The 8,116-nt window shown below is 41.0% G+C and overlaps 1 protein-coding gene across 5 annotated transcripts in view; it reads left to right on the top strand.

Annotated features, from left to right (window-relative positions):
* Positions 1 to 8,116, top strand: part of SMARCA1 (SNF2 related chromatin remodeling ATPase 1) — a 107,844-nt gene that overhangs the window by 47,087 nt on the left and 52,641 nt on the right. The window lies entirely within an intron of this gene.

Raw genomic sequence — 8,116 nt, 5'->3', positions numbered from 1 at the left:
ACTCTTTACCTTGACCATTACACCCTCAAATTAGCATCATCTGTTATGGTACCCTGCTCTAGAGTGTAATTGGATGGAGGTCAAAAGATCTCGTGCAAAGCTAGTTTTGATCCATTTTCCTGGCTTATTCTTGTTATTACCATCATCAACATTATCATTATCATTTTTGCTGCTGCTACCACTCCTACTTTTGCTTTAGGGAAGCAGTAGAGAATTGTGGTTGAGGTTCCTGAACTCTGGAGCTGAAATTTCAACTCTTATCACTAATTAAGTGACTTTGGGTACTCAGTTCTCTCCGCTATCAAATGGAGGTTATAGTAGTGACAACATGGAGTTGATTCTGATGATGAAATGAGTTAATATTCATAAGGCAATTTCAACAATGCCTTATATCAACTATATGAGTAATAATATTAACATTTAGTTATTTACATGTCAGAAGGACTTTGTTTGATAGGTTCTCACTTAGAAAACAATGCCTTATAGTATACTGCATGAGCAGCAAAGGTCTGTTGAAGAAGTGGGAGTTTTATTTATTTTGTTAATAAGGTGATCATTTTAAAACACTGTATTTTGAAATGGCTTTAGATTTGCAGGATAGTAGCAAAAAGAATACAAAATAGTATGAAGTTCGTGTATATCCGCTTCCTCTCATTTTAGCAATTTACATGTTAGTGTAATGAAAAAGTTCAGAAAATGAACACCAGTTTTCCCCCTAATGTCCTTTACTTGTTCCACAAGATACATTGTACGATTCCACATTGCATCTTTAAAAAAATTGATTTTATTGGGACCAGCAGTTGGCGTAATGGCCATGTCGCTGGACTCCCATGTAGTCGACTGCAGTTCTAGTCTCAGACCTGGTAGCTTAAACTCATGCCGGGCATGTGTGCATGCGTGCCCAAGATCCTGAGAGGAGAATGGAAGAGAAGGGATTGTGGTGTGGTCATCCCCTCTGGAGGGTGATTTCTCGCTTTCTGTTTCTCTGTCTCTGTCTTTCTGGTGAGAGCACATGCCCTATAGCAAAAACCTCTCAAAAAAAAAAAAGATTTTATTTATTTATTTATTTTTAAGTTTCTGCCATAGGGCATGTATGCATGCCAGAGAGACAAAGAAAGAAAGAGAAAGTCAGGAATCACCCTCCAGGGGGGTTGGCCATGCCACTATCCAATCTCCTCCATTCTCCTCTCAAGATTTTGGCCACAGGGTCCAGCAGGTGGCACAGTAATTAAGGTGCTGGAATCCTATATGGTCGACCACTGTTTAAGTCCTGGACCTGGCAGCTTGCTTTCTCACTTCTCTTTCTCTCAATAACAAATAAAATAAAATAAATAATTCTTAAAAAAAAAAAGATATCGATCACATGACTCCCATGGTGCTTGAGTGTTTTTCTTTTTCCTTTTTTTTTTAAGAGAGATTTTTGCTGGTGCACTTGCTGGAGAGACAGAGAGAGGCAGACAGAAAGCAAGAAATCACCCCCTAGGGGAGATAGCCATGCCACAGTCCCTTCTCCACCATTCTTCTTTTGGGATTTTGTACATGCACGCACACACGCCTGGTGTGAGTTTTAAGCTGCTGGGTCTGGGACTTGAACCATGGTCGACTACATGAGTGTCCAGCAACATAATCATCACGCCATCTCCTGGTCCCTACTTGTCCCTTACTTTCAAGCCTTCAGGTCTAGGACTCAAGGCACAGGATTGGCCATGTATGATCCAGTACGTTGACCACCAAACCACCTGCTTGCCCCCCAAAATAATTTCATTAAAAAATATCTATTTATTTAATTTTACTTGTTCTTCATTTGATGAGAAAAGGGAAAAGAGAGATAAAGTGAGAGAGCACACTACCAGGTCTTGAGACCTGAACTGTGGTTGGCCATGTGAGAGTCCAGCATCTTAACCACCATGCCTCTTGCTGGCTCCAATAATTTCATTTTTAAGAGCAATTTTACGTTCAAAGCAGAATTGAGTGGAAAGTAGGAAGTTCCCCTGTAAGCTTCCCACACTCACATACACAGCCTAGCCCACAACCAACGTCCTGCATGAGGGTGGTTCATTTCTTAGAACAGATTAACTAACACTGACATTATCACCCGCAGTCCATCATCTACCTTACAGTTCTTTCTTGGTGTGGCGTATTCTGTGGGTTTTGCCAGATGTGTGCCAATATGTATTACCATGGTGGTGTCACACAGAATAGTTTCACTGCTCTAAATGTCTCTGTGCTTCACCTATTCATCCTCTTCTCCCCTTAATCGCTAGTAAACCCTGATCATCGTACTGTCTCCATAATTTTGCCTTTTCCAGCATGTCATATAGGTACGTACGGCCTTTTCATGTTGGCTTTTTTTTCGTTTAGTAATATATGATGAAGGTTCCTCTATGTCTTTGGGACTTGCTAGCTCATGTCTTTTTAGTGCTGAGTATTATTCCATTGTTTGGGTATACTACGGTTTTATCTATTTACATTTTGAATGACTTCTCGGTTGCTTCTAAGTTTTGGCAGTTACAAATGAAGCTGTTGTAACTTCTAAACACAGAAGCGTTTTTAAATTTTTAAATGATTTTATTTAGCTTTATTTATTTATTTATTTATACATGCATACATACATACATACATACATACCAGATGGGGACAGAGTAAGAGACAGAAAAGTGAGAAAGCAAGCCACCAGGTCCGGGACTCAAACCGTGGTCAGCTATGTGGGAGTCCAGCGCCTTAACCACTACACCATCTGCTATCCTCAACGCAGAAGCTTCTGAACACGGAAGCTGTACACTTCTGTGCTTTTTATTTTTGTGGGCATAAGTTCCCAACTCCTTTTGGAAAATGGCAAGGAGTGTGATTTCTGGACCTCAGGGAACAGAATACACAGCTTTGTAAGAAACTCAAACCGTGTTCTGTAGTTGCTGTAATATTTTGCATTTCCACCAGCAGTGAATGTGAGTTCCAATTGCTCTCCATCTTCACCGTCAGTTGGAGTTGTCAGTGTCTGGGGTTTTCACCATTCTAATAGGCATATGGTATCTTGTTATTGTTGTTCTCTTCTGTGATTCCTTTGTGACATATGATGAGCATCTTTTCATGTGGCTTACTTACCATCTTTGTATCTCTTTTGGTTCAAGTTTTTGCCCATGTTTTAACTGGGCTGCTCATTTTCTTATTGTTGAGTTTTAGGCACTTTTTGCATATTTTGGATAATGATCCTGTATCAGACAAATATTGTCTGTCAGTCTGTAGCTTGTCTTCTCATTCTTTTGACCTACCTTGCATCTTTTTTTTTTATGAGAGACAGAGAGAAAGAAGGATATGTAGAGATTTTTTCAGAGGTTTTTGCTATAGGGCGTGTGTGCTCACAAGAAAGACAGAGAGAGACAGAGAGACAGAAAGTGAGAAATCACCCCCCAGGGAGGATGGTCACGCCACAATCCCTTCTCCTCCATTCTCCTCTCGGGATCTTGGGCACACATGCACACGCGCCCGGCGTGAGTTTAAGCCACTGGGTCCAGGACTTGAACCTCAGTCGGCTACATGGGAGTCCAGTGACATCGCCATTATGCCAACTGCTGGCCCCTATATAGAGATATTTTTGATAGGTTCCTTCCAGGTCATAATCCTCTGCCCCAGCCTCCCAGTTAGCTAGGATTACAGGTGGGAGTCCAGCGACATAGCCATTACGCTAACTGCTGGTTCCCTCTGGTGTGAGTTTTAAGCCACCGGGTCCTGGATGCAAACCGCAGTCAACTATGTGGGAGTCCAGCGACATAGCCATTACGCTAACTGCTGGTTCCCTCTGGTGTGAGTTTTAAGCCACCGGGTCCTGGATGCAAACCGCAGTCAACTATGTGGGAGTCCAGCGACATAGCCATTACGCTAACTGCTGGTTCCCTCTGGTGTGAGTTTTAAGCCACCGGGTCCTGGATGCAAACCGCAGTCAACTATGTGGGAGTCCAGCGACATAGCCATTACGCTAACTGCTGGTTCCCTCTGGTGTGAGTTTTAAGCCACCGGGTCCTGGATGCAAACCGCAGTCAACTATGTGGGAGTCCAGCGACATAGCCATTATGCTAACTGCTGGTTCCCTCTGGTGTGAGTTTTAAGCCGCCAGGTCCAGGAATTGAACTGTGGTCAACTACATGGGAGTCCAGTGATGTAACCATTATACCATCTGCTGGTCCCCCATGCCTGGCCTCTTTAGGTTGTTCTGGGAACTGATCCTGGGCCTCCCATGTGGCCCCCAGCCTTGTGCAGTGGTGCCTTGCCGCTTGCGCCTGCTCTTCTGAGCACTACATTGTGTGTTTGTTGCTGTGTCCTTAGTCCTTTCTAGTCTGTGACAGTTCTTTCCTTATTGTCATAGCCTTGATGCCTCTGAAGTGTCCTCATCAGTTATTTTGTAATTTGTCTCTCACTTTGGGTTTATCTAAAATTTTCTCATGATTTGATTGGCATCATGCTTTTTGGCGAGAATACCACAGAAGCATATTATTTTCTTTTCAGTCCATCACATCAGGGAATATATAATGTCAGTATGTTTCATTACTGGTGATGTTAACTCTGTGTGTTTTTTTTTTTATTTGTTCATGACAGTGCATGTGTGCATGTGAGAGAGGGAGGGAAGGACTGATAGAGAGAGAAAGAAGGAGCGAGCGTGGGAGGCATCCACCACAGGGCTCTGGTTATGTTGTGTACCCATTCCTCCAGCCTTCTGTCTTGCCAGGATCCTGGACATGTGCACACATGCCTGGTATGTTTTGAGGCCAACCAGTCCAAGGAGTCAAACTGTGGCCAGTATGTGTGTTCAAGCTCTGCAGTCCAGTAGACTCTGCACTGTGCCATGGAAGCTGGGTTGTGTTGTCTGCTGTGGTATCTGCTGGGTTTCTCCATTGTCAGGTTACCATTTTCCCTTCATAAATGGTAAATATTGTGGATGTTCCCCAATCTATTTTTTTTTGGAGAGGTTTTCGCTATATGGTGTGTGCGCTCACCAGACAGAGAGACAGAGACATAGAGACAGAAAGCGTGAAATCACCCCCCCAGGGGGGATGGTCACACCGCAATCCCTTCTCCTCCATTCTCCTCTCGGAATCTTGGGTACGCACGCACACGTGCCCGGCGTGAGTTTTAAGCCACTGGGTCCGGGACGCGAACTGCGGTCGACTATGTGGGAGTCCAGCGACATAGCCATTACGCTAACTGCTGGTTCCCGATGTTCTCCAATCTTTCACCCACTAATTTTTAGCTTCTCTTGGTGGAGCTTATGCGCAGCAGCTGTTGTGGTGTCCGCCTAATGGTAATTTTGTATTTTCCTTGTCCCATCTATATTAGTTAATTGGGATTTGTATGGAAGAGCTGCTTTTCCCGCATTTATTTACAAGTTCACTTTGTTTTGCTTTGAGGTTTTTGCCGTAGGACATGTGCACTTGGCAGAGACAGACAGGGAGAGGGAAAATGAGAAGTCACCCCCCCCGCCCCCCGGGGAGATGGCCACATAGCGATCCCTTCTCCTCCATTCTCCTTTCAGGATTCTAGGCACATATGCACAAGCACCCAGCATGATCCTCAAGCTGCTAGGTCCAGGGCTTGAACTGCAGTCGGCCATGTGGGAGTGTAGCACCGTAACCACTATGCCGTCTGCTGGCTCTGAGTTTTTAATTTATATTAGTATGAACTTATGGATGTCTACTTTATTTTGGGGGGTTATAATCCAATTCTGTTATTACTTTTGTTGCTTAGATTGTCCCATAAACCTGCTGATATTTTTGAACTGACGGAAGTGAATTTTATTAAAATAAAAAAACTGATTCTTAGGTATTGATTTTACTAAAAAATGTGAGGTGAGTCATTTTAGTTTGCATTGCTGATAATATGCTGATAATTCTTAGTTGCTGTCATTGGTTCTGATAGCTTTTAGTTTCTTGACTTATATCTACCTGGTCGCTTTATCTACAATCTTAGAGTGCTTATGTTGTATCCTGTTGAGATGGAAGTGCTGGCCTGTCTGCCCAGGGTGGAAATTGCTTTCCTGATAATGCTTTTGAGATCTCATTATGTGATATGAATTTTATTAATTTTGTAATTATTCCTATGGACTTTTTGGTACTAAGGGTATTCTATGAAGTGGGAAAAAATGTTAAACAGTGGTGACTTTTGGGTTGTCAGAAAAGTTAAATGATGTGTTTTTCTATGCAAATATGTATCATGACTTTGCAGATGACCCTATAAATGTCAGTGAGGCTTCCCATCCACACTTTTAGAGCAAAATTAAGCTTAGTGAAATACTTGTCTATTTAAATAGAGCAGGTTTTCCTTTGCTGCCAATTCTAGCAAAATAACAATGCACAGACACGGAGATTTTAGTAATATAGTCTTCAGTAGCATAATGAAGTCACAGTCAGTGACAGCCTGCATGTGCAGTGGTGGCCCTGTAAGATTCGAATAGGCTAGGCCACGTAGCCCAGGTGTGTAGGGGGCTAGACCACCTAGGTTAGTCTGAGTCCACTCTGTGGTGCTCAGACAATGATTCAATTGCCTAAGGATGCATTTCTCAGAATGTGTGCCTGTTGTTATAGCAACACATGACTGTAAGTAAGATGAATTCTGTATTTTTATAATTGAATATTTGTCAGTAATAGTAATAATCCAGAATCAGAGTTTTTTTCCTGAATTAATGGTTGTTCTCTTCGCATATTTGCCTGGTGTTCTAGTCCTTTCTGTTGCTAATAACGAATTATACCTGAGTCTGAGTAATTTGTAAGAATAGAGGTTTAGGACCCGACAGATGGTGTAGTGGTTAAGGGTGCTGGACTCCCATGTGGCTGACCACGGTTCAAGTCCTGTACCTGGCAACTTGTTTTCTCACTTTTGTTCTCTCTGGTCAAATTGAAATAAATAAATAAATAAATAAATAGTTAAATAAAATATTTCTTTTTAAAATAATTATTTAATTTCATTATTGTTTTTTAGTTTCATGTAGGGCACATGTGTGTGTGTGAGAGAGAGAGAGAAAGAGAAAGAGAAAGAGAAAAAGAGACAAAGCCACCGCTCGAGCTACTGTCAGCTATGTGGGAGTCCAGTGCCCTTACCACCATGCCACCTACTAGCCCGACCAATATGATTTGTAAGTCTTGGGAGTTATATTCAGTACATCGAAGTAGATTTTCACATTCGGTTTGTTCAGCCTATGTGTTACTTTACAACCATACTGGTAAATTATATCATGATGGCTGGCATTGTTCCTGAATAAGGGAACTCCAATAAGTCATATTAATATACTGTTAGCTAAAACAAACTAAGTAAGCATGATTTATTCTGTTTTTGAAACTTCAGGAATTGGCCTTTAATGCTTATTTTAAATTTGAATACCTAGACTTTCAAACATGTATAGGTTAAATGACCAAATACATTACTTTTAAAAAACTAATTTAAACTAAAACACCTAGACTTTCAAACATGTATAGGTTAAATGACCAAATACATTACTTTAAGAAAGCTAATTTAAACTAAAACACATAAATGTAATACACCATATTAATAGGAAGAAAAATAAAAACTATATGGTCATATCAATTGATGCAGAAAAAGCATTTGATAAGATACAACATCCCTTCATAATCAAGACTCTCAGCAAAATCGACATAGAAGGGTCATTTCTCAACACAATAAAAGCTATCTATGAAAAACCCACAGTGAACATTATCCTCAATGGAGAAAAGTTGAAAGTTTTTCCACTGAAAACAGGTATAAGACAAGGTTGCCCACTTTCTCGACCCCTTTTCAATATAGTACTGGAAGTCCTGGCCAATGCAATTAGGAAAGAGGAAAAAATAAAAGGCATTCAAATAGGAAAAGAAGAAGTGAAACTGTCTCTATTTGCAGATGACATGATTGTATATGTAGAAGACCCAATGGTTTCCATGAAAAAATTTCTGTAAGTAATACATGAATACAGTAAAGTTGCAGGATACAAAATTGGTATCCAGAAATCTATAGCATTTCTGTATATGAATAACAGGCAGACTGAGATAGAACTAAAAAAAGTTGTTCCATTTACCATAGCCACAAAAAGTGTAAGATACTTAGGGATAAATCTAACCAAAGAAGTTAAAGACCTTCA

Source organism: Tupaia chinensis, unplaced genomic scaffold (genome assembly GCF_000334495.1).
Source record: "Tupaia chinensis unplaced genomic scaffold, TupChi_1.0 Scaffold144058_1, whole genome shotgun sequence".
Classification (NCBI taxonomy): domain Eukaryota; kingdom Metazoa; phylum Chordata; class Mammalia; order Scandentia; family Tupaiidae; genus Tupaia; species Tupaia belangeri.
The sequence above is the reverse complement of the archived record's forward strand: the minus strand, read 5'-3'. Positions and strand labels throughout refer to the sequence as shown.